Source organism: Sarcophilus harrisii, chromosome 4 (genome assembly GCF_902635505.1).
Source record: "Sarcophilus harrisii chromosome 4, mSarHar1.11, whole genome shotgun sequence".
Taxonomy (NCBI): Eukaryota; Metazoa; Chordata; class Mammalia; order Dasyuromorphia; family Dasyuridae; genus Sarcophilus; species Sarcophilus harrisii.
The window spans coordinates 279728530-279754265 of NC_045429.1; the positions used below are offsets into that span (position 1 = coordinate 279728530).

At 34.8% G+C, this 25736-nt stretch overlaps 1 long non-coding RNA gene across 1 annotated transcript; it reads left to right on the forward strand.

Moving 5' to 3' along the window:
- Window positions 1–1521: 1521 nt before the first annotated feature.
- LOC116423206 lies at window positions 1522–23940 on the forward strand. Its single transcript, XR_004233710.1, has 3 exons — window positions 1522–1680; window positions 20159–20250; window positions 23332–23940. It is a non-coding gene; the product is annotated as an uncharacterized LOC116423206 (long non-coding RNA).
- The last annotated feature ends 1796 nt before the right edge of the window (window positions 23941–25736 follow it).

Consider the following 25736-nt stretch of genomic DNA (forward strand, 5'->3'; position numbering starts at 1 on the left):
TTCCGAAGAGTTGAACTATGGGGACTGAATATATATCAAAATATTATGGTATTTTCACTTTTTGTTGTTGTTGTTTGGTTGATTTTTTCTAGTTTTTTTTAAACTTTTAATCTGCTCAGCTTCACAAATATGGAAATATGTTTAGAAGAATTGTGTATGTTTAATTTATATTAGATAGCTTGCTGTCTTGGGAAGAGGGGAAGGAGGGAGAAAAATTTAGAGGTTTTGAAAAAGTGAATGTTAAAAGTTTTCTTTGCATAGAAAAATAAAATACTATAATAAATATTCAAATAAATATATTTTTTAAACTCCTATGGATTTCTAGATAAAGATGATTTTTATTATATCCTGAATTGATGTTTTTGTTACAGAGTATGTTTAGGGGTGGGAGGGAAGTCTATGAAAAACTGATTGCACAAAATTTAACTGACTGGAAAACCTCTTTTCTAGCCTAGTAATCATAAGAATTTCCTGGGGTTTCAGCACTTTTATGAACTTAATTAATGATCTGTATTTTTAATCTTTCTAACTTGGCAGAGAAGGGAAGCCCTGTGGAGCTGGGATTCTTGCCCTAGAATAAAAACAAAGCAAAGTAAAAAACCTCTTAAGTCAATTACTTTTTTCTCCTAGTTAACAGATTACTCTGCACTAGAATCTTTTTTTTTTCCCCCTCAACTCAATCTTCCACAAGAGAGGTAATGGATAATAGAAGGTCCTCCAGAGGAAGTCCTGCCCTAAGCTGCCTCCCATGGGTAGAGAAATATGTGATGAAGAAAAATCATTTCTACCTATTCCCCTGAAGGGAGAAAGTAGGAAAGTGCCTCTGAGGCAAACTGTCCTCTAGAATGACATTTGCTGAGCAACAATATATTGGGGAGTGGTAAAGAAAAATTTGCCAGACAATTAACTATGCATTTTTTGTTTCTGTACATGTAAGTTATCTTTTATCTTAATAGAGACAACTAGGTGGTGCCCTGGGTCTAGAATCAGGAACTGTTGTTCAGTCCTGTCTGAGTCTTCCTAGTCCTATTTGGAGTTTTCTTGACAAAAATAATGGAGTGTCTTGCCATTTCCTTCTCCAGCTCATTTTACAGATAGGAGACTGAGGTAAACAGGGTTAAGTGTCTTTTCCAAAGTCACATAGCTAGTATTTGAGACCATATTTGAATTTAGAAAAATAAAGTCTTCCTGACCCTAGACCTCTATCCACTGAGCCACCTAGAATCCAGAAGATTTGAGTTCAAATATGAACTCAAACATTTACTAGCTATGTGACCCTGGGAAAATCATTTTATCTCACTCTCCTCAACTGTAAAATGGAGATAATAATAGCACTTACCCCTAAGATTAAATGAGAAAATGTTTATAAAACATTTAGGATTCCTGTTGTTACCTTCTTTCTAGGACCTTTGGATGTCTATTTCTTAATCATTCCCCAAAAGACAGACCCTAATGCATATTTGAGTCTGGATAGTCAGTAATGCCTATATGATTTGTATCCATTCTGGTAGGAAAGTAAAATCCTTAGTCATTGGAAGAGCTAGTCAGCCTATTGAGGTAGAATTTCTAAGTGGGTATCAGATACTGCAAAACACCCACAGAAAACCTGGACCATTTGTACTTCCTTTTAGCTCTACCAGCCAGATGAGCTTTATTAGCAAGGAGTCATAAGGATCAACAGTGAGTATTTGCCAATAAGTGACTTAATGTGATCTTGGCATGTGCACCTTAAGTTAATCTTCCCAAATTAGATCTGTGCCTTCTAAAAACAAATGCCTCCATCCAGATTTACATAGGGATGATCATTCTATTTTAGGAATTTCCTTTTCTGATTATCCATGAGTTTTCATTTTTATTTTTTACTGATATTATATGTTATTGTATTTGATATGTTTTTCTAATAGATTTAGAGATCTCAGCCAGAAAAAAAATTCAACCGTTTATGGATACTTAGAGACATGCAGATAATTAATGGTTAACTGAATTTAGGTGCAGTGTGGGCTTAATTTAACTATGCCATCACCTTGACAACTACATTATAATAGAAAATTTACATTTTCCTTCCCCCAAAATATAATATTGCAGATGAAATTCTGCATGCTTGACTAACAGAAAGATGATAAGATTTTGCTATTCAGCTGCTTTCATATTATTTTCTTCAGCAGGTTTCAAGATACCTCAAAATGCTGATGCCTCAGAGATCTCTAAAGACTATTATATTTCTAATTATCTTTGTCTGTGCTTGTTTGGATATATCTCATGAAGCTCAAAAGTAAGAAAAATTTTTGCTAATTGATAGTTTCAGTTATAAATGAGTGGGGTTCTCTGTCAAGTTCATTCTTTTTTTTTCTTTAATTGACTTACTAGCTTTTATGCTGCCTATTAAATTATTATTATTTGGTTAGAACTCTTGATTTTATTGATGCAAGGAATTCCCAGCATGAAAAGCATCTCCACTGATTGCATAGTAGCAACTTCTTTGAATCTTATACATATAGAAGTTATTTAGAGTCTCTTAGAGGTTATGACTTGCCCATGATCCTAAGGCTGGTATGTATCGTAAGATTTTGGTTTCAGATTTGATTTCAGGGTATTTTTTGTCTATTGTGCTATACAGCAAATAATTTAGGCAGATCAATGATATCAAAGAAAAGGACACTGGCAAGAATTAGAAATCTGAGAAAAAGATACTGAAATCTCAGCATATGTGTGTGTGTGTGTGTGTGTGTGTGTGTGTGTGTGTATGAGTGAGTGTGTGTTTTTGGACCAAGGAAGAATAGAAGAATATTGATTCTTAGAAATATAATGCTAGAATTGGTAGAGACTTGAGACAGTAGGGTATGATAGAAAATGAGAAAGATTTGGGGGCTAAGGACCAGATCATCAAATCTTGACTCTTCTAGTTAATACCTGTGTTCTCTTGGGGAAAGTTCCTAAACCAATATGGATTTCAGTTTCCTCCTCTGTAAAATGAAGGGATTAGGTTCAATGACCTTTAAGGTTTCTTTCATCACTAACTCTATGATATTATGATTTTTTTAATAAATGGAGGAAAGAGGGAGAATTTTTTTGTATTTTTTTATTATATAGCTTTTAATTTACAAGATACATGCATGGGTAATTTTTCAGCATTGACAGTTGCAAAACCTTTTGTTCCAATTTTTCCCCTCCTTCCCTCTACCCCCTCCCCCAGATGATGGCAGGTTGACAAATATGTTAACTTATAAGTCAAATACAATACATGCATACACGTCCATACAGTTATTTTGCTGTACAAAAAGAATCGGACTTTGAAATATTGTACAGTTAGCCTGTCAAGGAAATAAAAAAGATGCAGGCAGACAAAAATAGAGAGATTGGGAATTCTATGTAGTGGTTCATAGTCATCTCCCAGAGTTCTTTTGCTGGGCGTAACTGGTTCAGTTCATTACTGCTCTATTGGAACTGATTTGGTTCATCTCATTGTTGAAGAGGGCCACGTCCATCAGAATTGATCATCATATAGTATTATTGTTGAAGTATATAATGATCTCCTGGTCCTGCTCATTTCACTGAACATCAGTTCATGTAAGTCTCTTCAAGCCTTTCTGAAATCATCCTGTTGGTCATTTCTTACAGAACAATAATATTCCATAACATTCATATACCACCATTTATTCAGCCATTCTCCAATTGATGGGCATCCACTCAGTTTCCAGTTTCTGGCCACTACAAAGAGGGCTGCCACAAACATTCTTGCACATACAAGTCCCTTCTTTAAAATAAGAGGGAGAGTTTTGAGAGAATCAAAGCAAGAGGGGCAGAGAAATCTAGAACATCTCACACATCTTAGTTTTCTAATTCCCTAATGCACTTTTCTAATATATTCTTATGTTTTCCAATGGTCTGTGTTGGGATTTTCTCTGCTTACCAGATTGGCAGCTCCATGAAGGCAGGAACTGAATCTTATCCTACCTTTCAACCCCCTAACACAATGTATTCTGCACGGCAAGTGCTTGAATTAAATCAAATAGAATAGAATTTAGGCTTCCTGACTATGTCCAGGGCTTAAAAAGCACAAAAGTGATAGAAAGAAGAAAAAAAAGAAATGGTCAAATTAAAAGGTAGCTAATTTAAATCTAAAAGCATTTAAGAGGACAGAGCAGTTCTATATAAGTTGTTCACTTACAAAATGGTGACATTTTCCAGTGGTTTATTCATCATTAATCTCTAAAGGTAGGAGGGAAATTCAGACTGTCCTTATATTTACTGTGAAATCTAACCATACTACAACTATGCATGTAACTCAAGGCAGTCGAAGACAGATGGGAAGGTTCAATATATGTATAGTACTTGTCACAGAAAAAAATTTGGAAGGAGAGTAGTGTCCATTGATGAAGAATAATTGAACACATTTTATAAGAATAAATTATATTCTACTATGAAACAAAGGATATAAAGTTTCCTGAGAAACTTGGGAAGACTTTTGTAAACTGATATACAAGAAAGTAGGTGAAACCAAGAAAATAATTATATCATAATCACAATAACACAAAGGAAAACAACTTGAAAAGTTTTCAGAATTTTGCTCAATGCAGGGGCACACTGTAATTTCAGAACAGGCCTCCCACCATCAATCAGAGAGAGGATGGATGATAGGGTCAGAATGATGCATACATTTTCAGACATGGTTGACTTGTTGACTTGTATTGCTTAACTTTCCACCTTTGTTACAAAAAGGTGTTCTATGGGGAGGGATTGAGAAGGAGAAAAGTCATTACAAAGTGACAATGACAAAAAAATGCTTCAAGGAAAGGAATCTGAGGCTTAAAGATAAAGTGATTTGTTTATGATCTACAATTCTAGCCCTTCAAAAAAAGTATTACTGATTTTAATTGCTTTGTGGTTTGGGGGAGAACATATTTCTATCTGTTTGTGAATCTTTCCTCCCACCATGCATTGTGATACAAAACAAATTGCATATACTTTTGATTTTTTTTCCCTGAGGCAATTGGGGTTAAGTGACTTGCCCAAGATCACACAGCTAGGAAGTGTTAAGTGTCCGAGGTCAGATTTGAACACAGGTCATCCTGACTTCAGGACTGGTACTCTATTCACTGTGTCATCTAGCTACCCCTGTACTTTTGATTTATATAATAGTTCTTTAAAAAAATTATAAGTAAATTAAATTTGAGAGAAATGCAGTACTGGAGCTCACTCTTTAAAAGAGTTCCTTGGTGAATTTTTTTATAAAACAAAATTTATTTGGTAACAGAGTCATTTCCTAAATTATTTGTTTTGTAAATTCCAGTGTGTGTGTGTGTGTGTGTGTGTGTGTGTGTGTGTGTGTTTCTTAAATTAAGGCACACCCATATTTTTGGTTTCTGATTTTGGGAGGAACCAAAAAACTAGCCATGACACTGTAATTCATTGCTGGCAGAATTGAAAATTAGTTCAACTATTTTGAAAAACAATATGGAATTGTGCAAGAAAGGTTACCAAATTGTTAATACCCCATGACCCAGAATTTATACTTGTGAAACTATTCCCTTCCAAGGAGATTACTGAGAGCAAGAAAATACATACATACAAGGGTGTGCTAGAGTTACGGATTACCAGCTCACAAGAACTGATAGTTAAATTTTCAATGTGAGCATTTATACCTTAGAAATCACCAAATGCTACAAATCAAAGCTTAATTTGTTGTTTTGTTGATTGTCTGGACTTAAGAAAATTATGGAGGAAATGTTAATAATTCAGATTAAATTTAAAAGTCTGACCTGCATACAGTTTTCTCCCCAGAAAACCAGTTTTTAACATTGACAAAAAAACCCTGCACACATACATATATTTTTTGGTTCAATCATTAAGTCATGTCTGACTCTTCATAATCCCATTTTGGAGCTTTCTTTGCAAAGATCCTGGAGTGGTTTGTCATTTTCTTCTCCATCTTATTTTACAGATGAGGAAACTGAGGCAAACAGGATCATGTGACTTGCCCAGGGTCACACAGCTAAGGAAGTATCTGAGGCCAGATTTGAAATCACAATGAATCTTCCTGACTCCAGGCTTGGTGTTCTATCCACTATGCTCCCTAGTTGTTTACATACATACACATGTATATATAAATATGCATACATACATCTACACAAAATGTTGATAGCATTATTTGTGATAATAAAAATCTGGAAATGATATGTGCCCATCAACTGGAGAATAAATCATACTATATAAACAAATATAATGGAATATTATAGCACATTAAGGAATAACAAATATGGAAAAATTCAGAAAAATATGGGAAGACTCCTATAAAATGATTCAGAGTAGAAAAAGGGGGGCCAAAAGAACATTATAAATAATGACTACAATTGTGCAAATAAAAATAAGGAGAAGCAGCAAATCTCATGTTAGATAAAATTCTCAGTATTGGCACCAAAGAGAAAGTATACATTTTTCCTTTCTATTAATAATTGATGATGTTTCCTCACCTATTTAACCCTCTTGCCCAATCAGGAAATATACTATATAAAGAATTGTCTGACTTTTTATTGGGAAGTAATTGTTGTGTCAAAAGATAAGGCTAAGGACTGGGTATGTTTTTACTGGTATAAGGAACTCTGAAGTAAGGAAACTCTTTTTTATCAATGCAGGGGGATACCTTTTTTGCAACTTAAAGTCTGCCTAACAGAATTGCCTAAAGAATCGAAAACTTATGTGAATTGTGAGCTGGCTGATTTTATTTTATTTTAATATTTTTATTTTTCTAATTACATTTAAAACATTTTTACATTTATTTTTAAAACTTTGACTTCTATATTATCTCCCTTATCCCCACCTCTAACCCCCATTAACAAGGCACATATGAAGTTATGCAAAGCATTTCCATAAAAATCACATTGTGAAAGAAAACATATCTCTCCCACCCTTAAAAAAACCCTTAAGAAAAATAAAGTTATGGAAAATCATTGCCTTTGATGTGAAATTGTACAAAATACTTCATTTTTCTAGACCTTTTTAATATAAAAACTAAGGAAATTGGACTAGAAAAAAAATTAGAGAGAGAATAAGTATCCTTATAAGTATTGTATTTAGACACAATCTGCTCTTTCTCTGGGTATGGATAGGATTTTTCTTCTTAAGTCCTTCAGAGTAGTCATGGATCATTGTATTGCCGAGAACAGCAAAGTCATTCACAGCTGATCATCCCAGAACATTGCTATTACTTTGTACACAGTACATTTCACTTTGCTTCAGTTCTTGTAGGGTTTTCTAGGCTTTTCTGAGAGCATTCTATTCATTTCCCATAGAACAATAATAACCCCATAACTTATTTAGCCATTCTCTAGTTGAGGGGAAGACCCTCAGTTTCCAGAGTTTTTGCCCTGAAAGCTGCTGTAAATATTTTTTGTACATATAAGGACCTTTTCCTTTTTTTTTTTTTTAATATCTTTTGGGATTATTGCCTAGTAGTGGTATTGTGGGCCAAAGGATATGCGTGATTTTATATCCTTTTGGCTATAGTTCACATCTTTTGATTCTTTCTCTATTGGGGCATGGCTCTTATTTTTTAAAAATTTGATTCATCTCCCTTTGTGTTTGGGAAATGAGGCTCTATCAGATAAATTTGCTTCAAAAATCTTTTTACAATTATTATTGCTATTTGTTTTTCCTCCTATTTATTCTATTCTGTTCCTTTTTTCATCCTATCCCTCCTTAAGTATTTTGCTATTGATCACTTCCTCCCCCAATATGCCCTCCTTTACATCACTTTCTGCTCTTCCTTATCCCATTTCCCATTTCTTCCAAAGATAGATTTCTATACCCATATTGAATGTACATGTTATTTCCTCTTTGAGTTAATTCTGATGAGAGTTAAGTTTACTCACTTTCCCTCTCTTCTTCCTCTTCCCCTCCACTGCAAAAGCCTCTTTTTATGGCAGATAATTTATACCATTCCACCGCCTTTCCCTTTCCCTTCCTGAAAGTACATTCCTCTCTCATCCCTTAATTTCTTTTTTTTAAAAGACATTATCCTTTCATATTCAACTCACATCTGTGCCTATATATACTCCTTCTAACTGCCATAATAATGAAAAAGTTAAAATGAGTTACAAGTATTATCCTCCCGTGTAGGAATGTTAAGAGATAAATCTTATTGAGTCCTTTATGATATCATATCATTTTTCTGATGACCTCCTTCTCCTTCTCCTAGGAGAGTCCTGTATTTGAAAATTAGATATCCTATTCAGCTCTGGTCTTTTCATCATCAGTGCTTGAAAATCCTCTATTTCATTGAGTATCCACCTTTTCTCCAGAATGATTATACTTAGTTTTGCTGGGTAGGTGATTCTTGGTTGTAATCCTAGCTCCATTGATCTTTGGAATATTATATCTATATCTATAGTCTAAGATTTCTAGTCCTTTAATGTAGAAACTGCTAAGTTTTGGAACAGGTTGATGATAGAAAAGCTTGAAAAGATTTACATGAACTGAGTGAAGCAAGCAGAACCAGGAAAACATTTCACACAGCAAAAACAAGATTGTGTGATGATCAACTGTGAGAGACTTGGTTCTTTTCAGTAATTCAGAGATCCAAGGCAATCCCAATAAACTTTGGATGGAAAACACTATCGTCATCCAGAGAGAGACCTATGGAGACTGTGAATCAACACAGTCACTTTTCTTTTCTTTTTTCTTTCTTATGGTTTATTCCTTTTGTTTTGATTTTTTTCTCCCAACCTGACTCATATGGAAATATGTTTTAAAAAATGAATGTACATGTATAACTTAAATTTTTTAAAAAAAAATTTAAAAAGAAAGAAAATTTAAATGACTTGACCAAGTTCACAAAGACTGAAGGCAGAATATCATCTTGCTTCTTGGTTATTAATCAACAACAACAATTATCAAATACCTAGTATGTCCCAGGCCCTGTGCTAGGCATTAAAGATACAAATATAATGAATGAAACAATCTTTTCATGTAAAGGAATGTATAAGGATAATAATAATAATAAAACTAATGGTGGCTATAAAACTGGTTTTATAGGTGGGTGGTATAGTAGATAGAATGTTAGGCTTGGAGTCAGGAAGACTTGAGTTCCAATCCTGCCTCAGACACTGAGAAATATGACCCTGAGCCAGTCACTTTACCTTTGTTTGCTGTAATTTCCTCATTTATAAAATGGAGATGAGTAATTATAGCATCTGCCTCCTAGGATTATTGTGAGGATCAAATGACATAATAACTGTGAAGCATTTAGTACCATCTGGAATATAGCAGATTCTATAAAAATGCTTATTCCCTCTCCTTCCTTTCCCTATTCTATAACATCCTATTTTTGTGATATCAAATAAGTCACTTGATCCCTCTGGATTTTGATTTCCTCATCCAAATTTAATTTCATTATCTGCTAGTTGGGGATATTAAGGCTTTTTTTTTCTATGTCTAAAAATATACATTTCAATGCCAAGCAATGGGATAAATTTCATTATCAGCTTTCTGGAGTTGAGATGATGGGTCACTAGCTTGATTAGAGTTCTTAAATCTTTCAAAGTTGTGGGACTTTAATAATTTTGCTGCTTTTCTCATGGAGTTGTGAGATTCAGTTGTGAGAATGCAAGTAAAAGAGCATATAAAAACATATGATATAAATATGCTTTATAAATATAAAACATAATTGTAAATTTGTAAATTATACATTTATAAATACAATATTTAACATATAAACATACATATATATTTGACATATATAAAATTTATAAATTACAAAATGTATATTAAATTATATAGCATAATAAAAAAGTGGCATCTCCATTTAAAATATTTGGGTGGACTATTTGTGCTATTCTAAACTTGTATAGGTCTGATCAGTCACAGATACACACACTGTACCTTGACATAGTGATGCCATTTTGGTCCTTGTCAAGAAATAAAGGACAACAACCACCCAACTATATGCATGTGTTTTGCAAATCATTATATAAATTTTAGCCTACAGAGCACATAAATGGTAAATAGAAGGCCAGACTTTGGAGCCACGAGGACCTGATTCAAGTCCTCCTTCTGATATATGCTATAATTGTGTGGCCATGAATAAATCATCTATCCTCTCAAAACTCCAGGCAAGTCTTTAAGACTAGGAGTTAGAAGAATAGTTAATTTTCTATCTTATTTGAGCAACACCAATTGGGGGAGGGGGGGAACAGAGCACCACCACCATTACCATCTCCAAAACCATTAAGCAAAACAATTTAAAAACAATGATGATGAATGATTGTATATCCAATCACATCCTTCCCTTATTTACCCAGAACCAGAAGAACTGAATGCCACCTACATTAAATTTATCAAAGCAGCATTAACATGTTCTATTGTATTTACTATGAGTTTTGTTGCTTTTTATATTAGGACCATATTTATTTCAAAGCATCTATTTTTGAAAACCATTTATATACGACAGGGATTATTTATTTTTTAAATGTTTTAATCTATCTGACTTTGGAACTTATACACCCACATACCCACACCATTTCATTTAAATTAGTTATTTAGTTTCTTTTTCTGAGATTGGCTTATTTTAGGTTTTCTTTTTCTTGTTTTATAAATATTTTTGTAACTATTCATCTATTTTATTTAAACTACCAATCTTGTTAGGATGTTGTCATCTATGAGTTTTGATCATTTCCTCCTTCTATTCATTGTGATTTTCTCTTTATTTTTGATTTTTGATCATTTTTATATTCATTCTCTTCTTTAAAAATAGTACTACTGTGTTCTTTGATCCACTCATAACTTAGCGAATAGACCTAATTCTTTTGCTCATATCCTCCAGGGCAAGCTCTCTTCACCTCAAGCCTGGACTTTTGCAACAATCCGATGGTGGGTCTCTCTGCCTCAACCCTTTTCCCAATCTAGTCTATCCTTCATTAATCTGTCAAAGAGATTTTTCTAAAATACAGATCTGATCGAATCACTCTCTGACCTTTCAATAAAATTCAATGGCTTCTTATAGCCACCAGGATTAACTATGATAACATCCTGTTTGATTTTTAAAGCTTCTTTTAACCTGGTTCCTTTCTATCTTTCCAGTCTTACTCCCTGCTACCTTACTTCCTTCCACATACTCATCTTTCCAAAAACATTGACCTTTTTCCTGTTCCTTATGAAAAACATTCAATCTCCTCACTCCAGGCTTTTTACCAGTTGTCCTCAATTTCTGAAATGCTCTTTCTCTTTGTCATATTGCGTGGAAAAGGTAAAGAACTTACAGATCAAACACAAATTGATCAGAGACTGTTAGCTAAATTAATTGAAGCCTTAAGGCCTCAGCCTCGGCTTCTCTGGAGTCATGTGATTTTAGATAAGGCCTGGACTACATTACATTGTCCAAAGAAAGATACATGGCCGGAAAAGCTATCCATTACCTTATCTACTGCATTCCACTGACTAAAGGGGAATAGAGACTTATGTGACCAATCACACCATATAGAGGTGGGATTTTGGGGGTTCTTTGTCTGAAATGTATAAAAGCTGTGAGCACTCTCAAGGGAGTGACTCTCTCCTGCTGTGAACTTCAGCTCACAGACCGGGATGGCCCACTTGTCGAGATTCTAATAAATAATTCTGCTTTTTTATGAGTGATCTCTGAGTAGTCAATTTGGGTAGGTGTATTCGTCCTGAACAATACCTCTCAGCCTCCTTCAAATATTAGCTAAAATTCAGCTCTCCAACACTAAGGCCCTCTTGCTGAGATTACCTCCAATTTATCTTATATATCTTAATTATGCATAGTTATTTGCATATTGTCTCCCCATTACACTGTGAGATTCTTGAGAGCAATGACTGTTTTTGCCTTTCTTTATGCCTCACAGTACATGCCTGATACATAGTAGACATTATGTAAGGGTTAACTATCATCATCATTATCGTTATTAAGCTTAAGGGAATAGCTAGGTGACAGTGGATATAGCGCCAGACTTGGAGTTAGGAGGACCGGAATTAAAATCCACCCTAAGATAGTTAATAGTTGTGTGACTCTGGGCAAGTCACTTCATCCTGTCTGCCTCAGTTTCCTCATTTGTAAAATGAACTAGAGAAAGAAATGGCAAACTACTCTAGTCTCTTTGCCAAGAAAACCCCAAAATGGGGTCACACAGAGTTGGGTAAGAAATATTAAGTTTGAAACTTGAAACTTCCTGCATGTTCTGTTAAAGTGTTCCAGTTTTGGAAACTGAGTGGATGCCCATCAATTAGAGAATGGCTGAATAAATTGTGGTATATGAATATTATAGAATATTATTGTTCAGTAAAAAATGACCAGCAGGATGATTTTGGAAAGACCTGGAGAGACTTACATGAACTGATGCTGAGTGAATGAGCAGGGCCACGAGATCATTATATACTTCAACAACAATACTATATGATGACCTGGCCATCCTCAGTAATGAGATGAACTAAATCAGTTCCAATAGAGCAGTAATGAACCGAACCAGCTCCATCCAATGAAAGAACTCTGGGAGATGACTAAGAACCATTACATTGAATTCCCAATCCTTATATTTTTGCCTGCCTGCACTTTGGATTTCCTTCACAGGCTAATTGTACAATATTTCAGAGTCCGGTTCTTTTTGTACAGCAAAATAACGGTTTGGTCACATATTGTGTATCTAATTTATACTTTAATATATTTAACATCTACTGGTCATCCTGCCATCTAGGGGCAAGGAGGGGAAAAATTGGAATAAAAGGTTTGGCAATTGTCAATGCTGTAAAATTACCCATGCATATGACTTGTAAATAAAAAGCTATTAAAAATAAATAAATAAAAAATAAAAATAAAATGTTCCAGTTTTGATACAGGAAAGTTAAATTATCCTCTTTTCAATGCCTTGCTGCTATGTAGTCTTTTTGCATTGAAGTTAACAGTTCCTTTAAATATTTAGCTGCTATTCCATTCAATGCATCTATATTGAATACTGATATCATTTTATCACCTTACTTTAAATCTGTCATAATGTTTGTACTGTGAGACTCTGAACTTAATCTTTCTACCCACATATAGCCTAGAAAGGTGGGTTATTCAGATTATTACTGCCTACATTTTCCCTTCAGGATTCTAGGGGTACTTCCAGTTAGAATCAATTAACTGTTAGAAAGAAATGATTACTGAAAAGTTATAAGACACAAAGTACAAAAATGCACACCCTCCCCTCTCTAACTTTGGTTCTTAGGAAGATTCAGTTCAGTCTTATAGAAGTAGCTATAAACATTCATCCCACTACTGAGTTTACTTCTGAGTGTGACGTAAGGGTTGTTATTCCCTTGCTTGAAGGACATTGTATCTTGGCTGCAAGATTGATCCATTGCTGAACTAGGTCAAGCATGTCACTCTACAGATTCAGTTACTAGACTCTTTCTCAGATTTGATTACTAGATTCTCACAAAGCCTTTTCCCAAAGGAAAAAAGGCACAAAGAAGAGGTAGTCTCATTCAGAGGCTTGCCTAGGAGACCATATTTTCACTGACCCTCTAGAGCTCCAAAAATCATCTTTTCCATTAAGTGGTGGGCAGTCCTCAAGAGTAGGGGCTATCTTTTGCTTCTCTGTATCTCCAGAGCTTAGTACAATGCCCAGCCCATAGTGGACATTTAATAAATACTTACGGATTGATTGACTTCCACCTCAAGCCTAGAGGAAAAAAAATCAAATGTCTTCATTGGAACCTTTGAGTATATTTTTAGCCTACCAGTTATGGTAGTAAAAGTACACTTTTAGCAACCAGATAAAGAGATTTTCTTCGTCATGTAATGAACAGATAAGAAATATTCATAGCATACCTACACATGGTCTGAATCCAGCAGCAGGGACCCTCCATTACATGATATTACTCACTTTTAGGACTAAGTCCACTAAACTCTCTTATGTGGATTAGTGACAGGCTGAGTCTACTGCTCATGTTATCCAGGGCTGGACCTCATTAACCAGTTCCACTTATTTCTGCATGATTTCTCTTTGTCTCTTTTTCTCTCTACTTTATCTCTTTAAAATTCTTCTTTTAGTACCTGGCAAAAGCCTAAGCTAAATCTAGCCTCTTCCTTGAAAATATTTGGAAGGCCTCGAGTGCACTAAAAGGTTTAGTTCTGCTAGATATACAATTTAGGGTATCAGAATAATTTCCTTCACTTTTTAATATATTGTATTCCATATCCTTTCATCTCTTGTCTGGATTGGAATTTAAGTATAATTCAAATTGATGAGGAGCTTTTCCTTAGTTTTGTTTCTGGGTTTTTTGTTTTTGTTTTTGTTGCTATTTGATTTGTTCTAGGTTACTTGAAATATCCTCTATATTTCTGAGTTAGTTGAATTTGAAGCTCATTTCTGTTGGAATCCTGTGTTTTCTGTTAATTTTCTAACCATCTTCTGTAAAACCTCTGGAAATTTTGTTGTGCATTTCCTTGAAATGTGACTCAAATTTTTGTTTCTTGGGCTTCTAAATTCTTTATTTCTTGATTTTAACCTGGACAATTGCAATATTGCTGGTCATCTGCCTCCTTCAAGTCTCTCCCCACTTCAATCCATATTCCATTTAGCCACCAAAGTGAATTTCTTAAAGTGCCAGTCTAACCATTGTCACTCTCCTAAGCCTACAGTGGCTTCTTATTAGCTCAGAGCAAAATGCTGTGTTTGTTATTTAAAGCTTTTTATGATTTGATTTTCTCCTGTTTTTCCAGTCTTCTTACACCTTATTCCCTGCTACCTACTCTCTATTCATTAACACTTCCCTCCTGGATGTTCCACAAACATGATTCTCTCTCAGCTCTGGACAGTTTTTGGCTGTCCCCCTTGCCTGGAAAGTTCTCCCTCCTCATCTCAGATCCAATAGAATCATTCTATTATTCATAATTTCTCTTGTTAAAGATCACTGTTGAATTTTCCAGACTGTTGAGTTTCCTTATTCAAGTATCATTGCTGTTCATTCATTGATTTAAATTCCATTCTTAAAGATGTCAAAAATTCCTGAATTTCTCCTATTGAGCCTATTAGACATTTTGAAAAATGTTATATTAAATCCATTTTTGCTTTTAGGATATTTTTCTTTTTGTGTTGTTCTATAGTTTCTTTTACCCCATGTTGTTGTTGTTCAGTTGTTTCAATTGTATCTGACTTTCCATGACCCAACATTTGGGGTTTTCCTGGCAGAGATACAATAGTGATTTGTCATTTCCTCCTCCAGTTCATTTTCTAGATTTGGAAACTGAGGTAAACAGAGTTAAGTGACTTGCTTAGGATCCTACAGCTAATAAGTGTATGAGGTTGAATCTGAACTCAGGAAGAGGAGTCTTCCTGACTCCAGGCCCTGTGTTCTATGCTCTATGGCACCACCTATTTGTCCAATATTTATTGTATTAGAGTCTTTTTGTTTACTCATGTCTGATTTTCATGACTTTCCTTCTCTCTGAGATACTTTTCCTTGTGGGAATTTTTATTCTTTTACTTTGGTGTCTTTCTTGCTATTCCTTTCTATTATAGTACTATTATAGTACAATGATGTCTTTCCATTCAGAACAATATATTGTGTTCTCTCACTGTAACTTCAAAAGCCTATAAAAGTAGGATTATCCCCTTGACAAAATTGCTCTAACATGATTCTACTGTATTTGGTGTAAGGGGATTTCATCTTGAATAGTTGGCCATACCACTTAGTATCTTCCTGGAATTATAAGGAAACCCGTAGGTGAGTAATGGTAACAGCTGTCAAGTTATTATTGAGAGGTCTCTGAATACTTGTGTGGGGGAGGGGGTAAGGAGAAATGCTTCAGAAAGTCCTAGAGGAACTACAGGGAAGTCTTATGATTCATCCTGGGTTTCTTACCCTTTCTCCACCCCCATCTCCCTAACCCAGAAAACCAAATAACATTCCTAAGACTAGTAGGGAGGCTCAGCATGTTGCTCTTCCTGAAAGATGGCTCTCTTCCAAACAGGATGATGTCAGTGAGCAATTTCTCCTGTTTACTTCTTGTTCTTAAGTTAATTTTTATTTTTTGTTCTTTGGCTTACTTTCCCAACTCTTTTCCCTAAGAAATTATAGATCTCTCTGTCTCTTTCCAATGGACACTATAATTACTTGCCAAACTTCCTCCCTTTTCCCTTCTGATAGCTATACTTTAGAACAGGTAAGATAAGTAGGTAGGAAGAATTATTCAAGCTCATCTGTCCCAATCTTCCTTTACTCCCATTGACTAAAAAATAGAGATTAACTAAGTTGATTTCAAGCTAGATCTCCAAAGAACATTTGTTTGCTCTTCAACTCAAGTTTGAAATCCTAAAAATGGTCACCTATAGTGAAAGTGCTTTGAGCAAGTAATTTCACAGGAAAATATGCCTGTGAAAGCATAAATTATACACCCAAATGTAATACACACACACACACACACACAATGTATAATTATTTTTTTTCGGGCTTATACTTTTAGGCTTCTCATCAAACACAGTGTCCAAAGTCTGTTTATCTGTCTCTCTCCATGCATCTGGTATATGAACATAATGGAATATTATTGTATAATAATTTTTTTCTTTGAATAGTATTTTATTTTTCCAAATACATGCAAAGATAAGTTTTCAACATTCACCTTTGCAAAATCTTGTGTTCCAAATTTTTCTCCCTCTCCTTCCCCTTCTCCTCTACTCTGACAGCAGGCAATCTGATGTAGGTTAAACGTGCAATTCTTTTAAATATATTTCCATATTCATTATGTTGAGCAAAAAAAAAAAAAAATCAGATCAAAAGGAGAAAAAAAAAACACGAGAAAGGGGAAAAAACAAGTAAGCAAACAAACAACAACAACAACAAAAGTTGAAAATACTATACTTTGATCCATATTCAGTCTCCATAGTTCTCTCTCTGGCTGAGTGTAATGTTCTGGTTGGTTTTCTGGAGGTCTTTGGACCAGCCTTTATTTCAGCAAAGTAATTACCACGAAAATAATCCAGGGAAAAAGTTCAAAATTCTTTATTGTCTCCTTCACAGTCTTGTTTCCTTGACTGGGGCTGGGGCTAGCTTTCTGGAGGCCCTTCAGCCCAGCCTTAGTCTCAGTGAAGGAAATGCAGGAGGAGGACAGGCCAACCACCAAGATGGTCCTTGTCAGCTGTTATACACGCTATTATAATTACATCATTGTAGGTGTGAATCTTGTTAGAATAGGTGTCAATCTTGAAGAACTATATTAAGTACTAAGTACATGTACTGAACTAGAGAACTATCAATCACCATGATAAACTAGATCACCATTGTCTTATCAATTCCTCTGAGTTAACACCTTGTTTCAAGTGTGCTTCTCCAGAGTTCTGGCTCATTACAGTTGAGGATGGCACCCTCCATCATAAGTCTATTGGAATTTCTTTGAATCAGCACAATGCTGAAAAGAGCCAAGTCAATCCCAGTTGATCATCACATAATCTTGTGTACAATGATCTCCTGGTTCTATTCATTTCACTTAGCATCAATTCATTTAAGTCTTTCCAGGCTTTTCTGAAATCAGCCTGCTGATAATTTCTTATAGAACAATAATATTCCATTATATTTATATGCCAGATGCATGGAGAGAGACAGATAAACAGACTTTGGACACTGTGTTTGATGGGAAGCCTAGAGGTATAAGCCTGAAGCAAGCCTCCACTCTCCCAGCCCCTTAAGTTTGAACAGAAAAGTAGCCTTTTATTTTGAATCAATTGTTCTCCTGGTTGGTTGTTGTCTTTCATTTCTTGAAGTCTCAAAGAGGAACAAAATGACATCACTATGTTAGAGTCAAATTATAGTGTGGTTGATCAGACCAATATGAGCTTGGAATGTTCTGCCACCAGTTGGACACAAATAGTCCCTATGAACTTTTGGGGTAGCATCTCTAATTTTCATCTCGTGTTTCTTTTGGGCTAATTCAATTTTGCTTTGCTCACAGCGCCCAGCACCTTCTCTGATGAGGGCACACCTATCCTGAATGCTCCTAAATCAGTGTCTCCCATGTCATACAATCAGTTCTAAAGTTCTTAATAGATATACTAAGTATCTTAGATTCTTAAGAGTTTCGTTTTTTTTTCTGACCACTTTGTGAGCACTTGCACTGTGGCACTTGTTGCTTCCTCAGAAGTTGAAGAATAAATACCTTCCTTAGCTATACTCCGGGGGACTTACTTGTTCCTCCCTCCTCATTGTGCCAATTCTTCTCCTTTTTAGTAGTCCAAATCTCAGATCACAGCTATCAGTGCCTCCCAGGAGAAGCAGTCTACTCCAATCTTCTTAAAACTGTGGTTCTCAACCCCATATGAGGTTTTGTAACTGAATGTGGAGATTGCAAAATTACAACTTGTTATCAGTAAATGTTTAATTTGCATACCTATTTTATATACCTGTATTCTTGGGATCATGAAATTTCTCAGATGAAAAGGGGTTAAGAGTAGAAAAAGTTTAAGAAACCTTGATTTAAACTACCCAAGTGAACACACATATCTTTACAATATACCTTACAATACCAAAATATTCAAAGCAACATTTTAGAGAGGAGCAAAGAATTGAAATCCAAGTGGGTACTCAAAGATTCGAAAATAGTTGAAAAGATGAATATGTGAATGGAATAGCATATTGTTTTGCAAAAAGAAATGACAAATGAGGAATTCAGAGAAATATGAAAATATATGTATGAAGAAATGTAGAGTGAAATAAACAGAACCTAAAGAACAATGTATACAATGTAAATGAAAATATTACTAAAAGAAAGATAAAGTCTGAGCAACTGAAAAACTATTAAGGGTTTTAGAGAACTGGTAATGAAATATACCTCTTTCCTTTAGGCAAATGAGGAGAGGACTACTAAGAAGAGGTGGCCACTGTTATCATTCAATTGTTTTTTGGTTGTGTCTGACTCTTCATGACCCTATTTGAGGTTTTCTTGACAAAGAGACTGGAGTGGTTTGGCACTTCCTTCTCCAGCTCATATTACAGATGAGGAACTGAGGCAAACAGGGTTAAGTGATTTACTTATCCAGAATCACACAGCTACTAATTGTCTGAAGCCAGAATTAAACTCAGAAAGATGAGCTTCCTAACCCCAAGTCTGGCACTTTATTCACTGGCCACTTAGCTGCCCTAGCTGTGGCTGCTATCAGATATATTTGTTGACCTATTTTTTTTTTTTTAAAGAAAAAGTTTAATTTAGAAAAAAATATTCTAGAAACTGCCATAAATAATTTTTTTTAAACTTTTGACTAATCAGGAAATATGTTGTACATGATCCCACATATATAATTCATATCAAATTGCTTACTATCTTAGGGGAGGAGAAGATAGAGGAAGAGAATTTGGAACTTCAATGTTTTTTTAAAGTTGTGTCACAAATTGTCTTCACATATAATTGGGAAAAATAAAGTGATGTTTACAATTTAGACTTTTTTTTTTACCTTTCCAAATGTTAAGGCTTATGTAGTTATTTTTCATCAGAGAAGTACCAGCTGTGACACTGAAAACCAATCTGGGGTCAGGAAGATCTGTATTCAAGTTCAGCTTTGTGTTATATACTGGTTATAGAAATCTGGACTATCTTTAAATAAACCTTTGGTGGTGCAATCATTTCCTAAGATTATAAATTGGAGAAGAGTTGTCTATGTGTAGGAGCTGAGATTTATTTAAAATGTGTACCTTCTTTAGTCCATAAAACATCAAGTTCTTAATGCTTTTAAATGAACGAATGAAGCAATTTATCATTTTTAAAGCATCATATAGATCAGAGGTAGCTAGTTGGTATAGTGTATAGAATGGTGGGCTTGAAGTCAGGAGAATATGAGTTAAAATCTGGATGTATGACCTTGACCAAGTCATTTAACTTATACCTACCTCAATTTCCTCAGCTGTAAAATGTGGATAACTGCACCAACCTTCTAGTATTGCTGAGAGGATCAAATGAGATAATAATTGTAAAGAGTACTTAGGACAGTGCCTGGTACAAAGCAGGTGCTTAATAAATACTTGTCATCTCTAGATATGAATTACTATTTATTTTCTCTAGCACTTAATCCAATGAACTTTTCATTCGTTATTATCAATAGTAGTGCCTAAACAATACCACTCAATTACCTGCTCAGATCCTACTCATATCCAATGACTCTTTGTGTTTCTTTCTCAACAGGAAAAGAACAGTGTCTGAATACCAGTTTATGCACGACAAAGGGAAGACTGTGCAGTCCTTGAAAAGATTGATGTGGTTATACAATATCATGGGTGAGGTACATTCTGCCAATGGCAGAGCTCCTTCCTACTCAAACAGTCTGTGGAGACTACAGAAGCGCCTGATCCATCCCCATCTATACAGAAATGCAAGTGGGGTGAACACTTCTAATCTGGCAAAACAAATATTGATTAGCCTAATGATTGATGCCCATCCTATGAAACTATAAAATCTGTTAGGACAGAAGTGATTTCTTATCCAAGTTTTGTACCTAGAATAGTGCTCTGTTTATAGGAATTGATTAAAAAATGCTGGTTGAATGAGTGCAATTGAATGATGATAGAGCATGTGTTTCCCACTCTTTTTAAAAACTTTTATTTTCAAAACATATGCATGGTTTTCAACATTCACCCTTGCAAAACCTTGTGTTCCAAATTTTTTCTCCCTCCCTCCCTTCTCCCATTCCCCTCCCCTGAACAGCAAGTAATCCAATATATATTAAACATGTACAATTTTTCTATACATATTTCCACATTTATCATGCTGCACAAGAAAAATCAGATCAAAAAGGGAAAAAATGAGAAAGAAAAAAAATGCAGGCAAACAAAAACAAAGAAAGTGAAAATGTTATGTTGTGATCCACACTCAGTACCCACAGTTTTCAGGGTGTAAATGGCTCTCTTCATCCTAAGACCATTAGAACTGGTCTGAATCACTTCATTGTTGAAAAGAGCCACATCCATCAGAACTGATCATTGTATAATTTTGTTGTTGCCACTCACTTCACTTATAGCATCAGTTCATTTAAGTCTCTCCAAACCTTTCTTGAAATCATCTTGCTGATAGTTTCTCATAGAACAAAAATATTCCATAACATTTATATACCATAACTTATTCAGCCATTCTCCAACTGATGGGCATCTACTCAGTTTCCAATTCCTTGCCACTCCAAAAAAGGCTGCCACAAATACTTTTGCACATTTGGATCCTTTCCCCTTTTTTATAATCTCTTTGGGATACAGTCCCAATAGAGACACTGCTAGATGAAAGGGTATGCACAGTTTGATAGCCCTTTGGGCACAGTTGCATTTTGCTCTCCAGAATAGTTGGATCAGTTCACAACTCCACCAACAATGTATTAGTGTGTCAATTTTCCCACATCCTTCTCCAGCATTCATCATTATCTTTTCCTTACATCTTAGCCAATCTAAGAGATGTGTAATGGTACTTCAGAATGTCTTAATTTGCATTTCTCTGATCAATAGTGATTTAGAGCACCTTTTCATATAACTAGAATTTAATTTCTTCATCTGAAAATTGTCTGTTCATATTCTTTGGCAACTTATCAATTGGAGAATGGCTTATATTCTTATAAATTTGAGTCAATTCTCTATATATTTTAGAAATGAGGCCTTTATCAGAAATCTTGGATGTAAATTTTCCCCCCAGTTTAATGTTTCCCTTCTAATTTTGTCTGCATTGGTTTTGTTTGCTTGCATAAAATCTTTTTAACTTGATATAATAAAAATTAGCCATTTTCATTCCATAATGTATTCTAGCTCTTGTTTGGCCACAAATTCATTCCTTTTCCATAGATCTGAGAGATAGACTATCTTCTAATTTGCTTATAGTATCACTCATGTCTAAATCATGAACCCTTTTCTATTTCGTATTTCTCATGTTAATAAAGAAAATAATACAGGGCATCTAGATATGACAGAAGTATCTCCATCAGTTGAACCTGATGGGAATATTAGGAAGAAAAAATTGTTATGCCCAGAAAAGTAAGCCTTCCCCTGTACCAAGAGTACTTAATCTTTATGTTTATTTGTTTTTCATGGACCCCTTTGGCAATATGGTGATTCTCAGAATAAATGTTTTTTAAATGCATTCACTTTGTGTATCATCTGGTATAACTTTTCATCATTCTTCTATTACCCTACCCAGCCAGCCTTCCATGGTAAATAAAGATAAAAAGAAAGAAAGATCAGTTCAGTAAAAAATCAACTGACACATAATGCTATAAAATACATTGGATTTCAAAGGAAGACAATTATATTGAAATACAGTTATCAAAATATTAAAAATACAAGTTTGACAAGTCATAATATATGATTGTGATAAAATATAATTACATTATAAGAAATGATGGAAGGAAATGGTTTACAAAAAACCTGGAAAGATTCTAAGCTGATAACCTGATGCAAAGTGAAATGAACAGAACTAGGAGAACATTGTAACACAGAAACAGTATTGTTGTAGCAATAATCAACTGTGAAAGACTTAAGTACTCTGATCAATACAATGATCCACCCCAATTTCAAAGACCCATGATAAAAAAAAAAAAAGTTATCTACTTTCAGAGAGAGAACTGATGAACTGAGAGAAGCTTGTTTTTTTTCCTCACTTTTTTTTTTTTTTTTTTTTTGGCAACATGACTACTATGGAAATATGTTTCCATGATTCCACATCCATAATTAAGTATCATATTGCTTGTCTTCTCAATGGATTGGGGGAGGGACAGGAAGGAGGAAGAAAATTTGGAACTCAAAATAAAAATGAATGCCCCAAAATGAAAGATTAGCATTATAAATACATAAATCTCATATTAAACAAAGCATCTGTCCTGTGCTGAAATGAGCACAACTTCTTATAATTTCGATTTTCCCAGGTTACATAGATACATGTTAAATATAGTGTAATAATTTAAAAAACACTGTCATGTTCAAGGAGGGTGCACCCTCTACTTTCCTATTAAGTCTGTGGTCTGGCTTGGGTTGAGTTCAAGGGGAGTCTGACCATTTCTACCCATTTTTGTTTAGTTATATCCCCACTGTGGTGTCCTGAGAAGAAATTTCTTAAAACTTAAATTTTCCTCACATCTAAGATCTCGCCAAATGAGAGTAAAATGGTACTCTGTGCACAATATAAATCAGTTATGGGACAGGTATTTATTTCCTCCGTACAAAAGGTTCTTACAAGTACATATTGATAGAAACATAAACATGCAGCAAATAATTACTGTTATAGTAGGAGGTTGAGATTGCAATATTAGAACATGAAGCAGTTTGTGGAATTGCTGAATAGGCAATGTTACATTTCACTCCAATTCTTCCCTAAATGACTCTCTCTAGGTTCAAGTCCAGGACTTGAGCAATTGCTCTTTTTGATGTTACCTAGTTTGATATTGAACTCCTGAAGCTAGTCAACTCTGACTGAGGACCTGACACTTCTGAACACCTCAACCTCACAAAGTTGCTTCCAAGACTGGACATACTTAACCTGGGATTGCTGTTCAATGATCTATATTCAGGAAAGGAAACAAAAAAAGGAAAAGTCAGTCCAGGGCTCCAAAACCAACCCTCAGCTTGCATAATTGAATGACATCTGGCTGCTCACGTGAGAAGAGTTGCAGTGCTGCCGGAATAGGGAGAAGGATGGTTTCTCCTCTAAATTCCTCGTAGGAGCATTAACTTTCCAGGTCAAAAGAAGGAGAGAAACAAGGTTTATAGGCACTCCCTTTTAAAATTTAAGCCTTTACATGAATTGATGCAAAGTGAAATGAGCAGAACCAGAAGAACATTATACACAATAACACAAAATTGTATGCTGCTATATACTGTGAAGACCATTTTTCTCAGCAATACAATGATCCAAGACAATTCTGAAGAACTTACAATGAAAGATTCTATTTAAAGAGAAAGAACTGGTAGAGCTTGAATATAGATCAAAACATATTTTTTTTTTCTTTATTCTTGTTGTTGGGTTGGTTTTTTTTTTTTTTTTTTTTTTGGTGGTGGTGGGGGGTGCTGTCTATTTTCTTTCATAGCATGACATACATGGAACTGTTTTGCATGACTATACAAATATAACATGTCAAATTGCTTGTCTTCTCAATTGGGGTAAGGGTGGAAAGGAAGGGAGAGAATTTTGGAACCCACAATTTGAAAAATAACACATTAAAATTGTTTTTACATGTAATTGGGGGAATAATAAATTATTAAATTAAAAGTTAAGTCCTTCTTAGAGGTCAATAATTTCCTAGCCTCAAAATGCTTTTGTTTTTCAATACTAAGTCACACTTGTCAAGCCAGAATCAATCAGGAATTTCATCATCCCCAAAGAACTGAATGTTGAGCTAGCAGGCAGGATAGTTATATTCATACTCCCAGCACCTTTTTCAAACATTGCTTTCAAACCTCCACCTGATTTTCATTATATTTCAACTTTTCATCCCCCTCCCCCAGAACTTTGTATTCTGCCCTGGAATCTCTGGCTCTGATAGATGGATTTTTGTGGCATTTTGCCTAAAATTAGGCCCCCTGTTATTTCCTGGCCACCATTTCCAAACTTTGTCACTATATGTATCCTTTTTGTATTGTCTTCTTCTATTAAGATAGAAGCTCCTTAAGGATAGAAACAATCTTGCTTGCTTGATTTTGGATCCCCAGAGCCTGGCACAACTGCCTGACATCAAGTGTTTTATCTACCTACCTACCTTCCTATCTAATCTATCTATCTATCTGACATATAGCACATGGTAGGGACCTAATAAATATTTATTGATTGTGTTACCCAAAGCTTGGATTAGATGAAGGAAAATGGTTGAATAAAGGGAGAACCAAAATGGGGTAATGTGAAAAACAATTTCATTTATGAAATTGGGGGAAATGTTTTGCCATAAATAGAGAATTGCAATGGGATGGAATGGTGAATATAATATTCCAAGGTGCTCTCATCTATGCATAAGTTAGCTTTTGTTCAAAAGGTATTAAAACTGTTCTTAAATTTATCTATTTCAGGGAAGTAAGATTTTTGGTTATTAATTTAACTTCCTAGTCACTTGAATACAGTCCAGGAGATGAAAAGCTAGAGATCCTTCAGATCTCTGATAGTACACTAGTCTCTTAATCACAGGAAGATTGTGCTCAGCTGAATCAAGGCTGTATCTTATAACAATCAGTCAGTAAACATTTTTTAGGTGCTTCTCTGCACCTAACACTGTGCTATGCTAAGCTCCAGGGACACAAAGCAAGGTAAAAAGATACCTTGTACTGTGAATCAGTATGTCCACTTTGGAAAGCAACTTAGAGTAATGTAAGGAAAGTGATTAAAATGTCCATTATCTTTTGACCAAGAGACTCCAATATTGGGTATATACCCCAAGGAGGCCATAGATAAGAAAATCCCCATTCAAAATATCTACAATAGTACTTTTTTGTGATGGCAGAAAATTGGAAATAATACAGATACCTATAGAAGGAGAAATGGCTAAACAAATTGTGATATTATGAATATGATGGAATAGTATGGAATATTACTATGCTGTATATATGTGATGAATACAGAGAAATATGGACACATCTATATGAATTGATACATGAAGTAAGCATATAAGAAAAAATATACGCAATAACTTTTTATTGTCATCCAATCATTTAAGATTTTAAGATTTTCTTGGCAGAGATGTTAGAGTAGTTTGCAATTTCCTTCTCCAGCTCACATTGTCTTAGAAAACTGAGGCAAACAGGTTGAAGGG